The sequence below is a fragment of the Canis lupus genome, chromosome X (assembly GCF_011100685.1).
Source record: "Canis lupus familiaris isolate Mischka breed German Shepherd chromosome X, alternate assembly UU_Cfam_GSD_1.0, whole genome shotgun sequence".
Classification (NCBI taxonomy): Eukaryota; Metazoa; Chordata; class Mammalia; order Carnivora; family Canidae; genus Canis; species Canis lupus.
Window position 1 is genome coordinate 86225580 of NC_049260.1, and position 1585 is coordinate 86227164.

The window sequence follows — 1585 nt, forward strand, 5'->3', positions numbered from 1 at the left end:
TCTGCCTGTGTCTCTGCCTCTCTCTCTCTCTCTCTCTCTCTCTCTGTGACTATCATAAATAAATAAAAAAAAACAAAAAAAAAACAACAGATACTTATTTTCTCACAGTTGTGATTCTGGAAGTCCAAGGATCAAGGTGTCAGTAGGCTTGGTTTCCTCTGAGACCTCTCTCCTTGCCTTGCAGATAGTGCCCCTGTTGGTGCCTCTTCATATAGATTTTTCTCCTGTGCACCCATACCTGGTATCCCTTCCTCTTCTTACTAACATTACTGTTAGATTAGGGACCCACTCTAACACCATAATTTTAATTACCTCTTTAAAGATATTATCTCCAAATACTATTACACTCTGTGGAACTAGAGGTTGGGACTTCAACATATAAATTGTAGGGGAACACAATCCAGCCCATTATGGGGACCACCTTAGAATTCTGCCTACCATATTAAACATATGTATTACCCTTTTATAAAGCAGATACTCTCAGTTTTGCACTGAGGTTTTACACTACAGTAGTGAGCCAAAAACAATGTAACCTACAGGGAGCCTCTGGGGGCATCATATTTGTCAGAGTGCTGAATTCTAATCACATTGCACCTACTTCTAGGGAGTAGTATGGTGGTCATGCCACGACAGAGGGTTTGGAAGAAAATGTATAAAAACAGAATGCTGAGTTACTGTTTTTACAGGCATGAACTTAGTATTAGCTGTGAATAGCAACCAGCATTTCTGCACTGTGGGTTTGACATTGAGGAAACAAAAGTTTGGGAACCCCTTCTCTACAGCCATGATTTTCAACCATGTCCCTGTTCAGCAATGCTTATAGCCTTACTTCAAACCTATTGAATCAGAGCTTCAGGGCCAAGGTCAGAATATTTTTTCCCATTTTCACTGGTGAATTTAATTAAGTGCACCAATGACCCAGATACTAATGTGCTTGGCACATCATAGTTGCTCAATTAATATTTTTACTGGAATAGATTAGAGAGGGAAAAAAAACCTTGAGAGAGTCTTAACTCTAGGAAACAAACTGAGGGTTGCTAGAGGGGAGGTAGGTAGGGTGATGGGGTAATTTGGTAATGGACATTAGGAGGGCACATGATGTGATGAACCCCTAGTGTTATATGCAACTAATAATTATTGAACACTATATCTGAAACTAAGTAGGTACTATATGTTGGCTAATTGAATTTAAATTTTTAAAAAAGAAAACTCTAGATATTTTTTAGTGGTTTACTAAGTTCATATTATAGCCATCTAGAATTTGGGGTGCTGTATGTAGACACAGAGTCTGATACACCTACAAGTGATGTTTATCCCCAGGATCTACCTGAAAGCCAGAAGCAGCAATCTTTGGGTTTTGTTCCCAATTTAGGCCCCTGAAAGAACTTGCGATGCTGTTGCTTGTGTCTTGAAAAGCAGCACTATAACATGAACTAATAAGATAGCAATCATTGATCCTACTGTGTTCATGGTCCTGCAGATGGTTGGAAACTGACCCACAGCTGGCCTCTTGCTTCACTTTTTTGAGTCAGCTTTATTTTTTCACATGAGGAAACACCTTCTTCCCCAGCCAAGCAACATCACT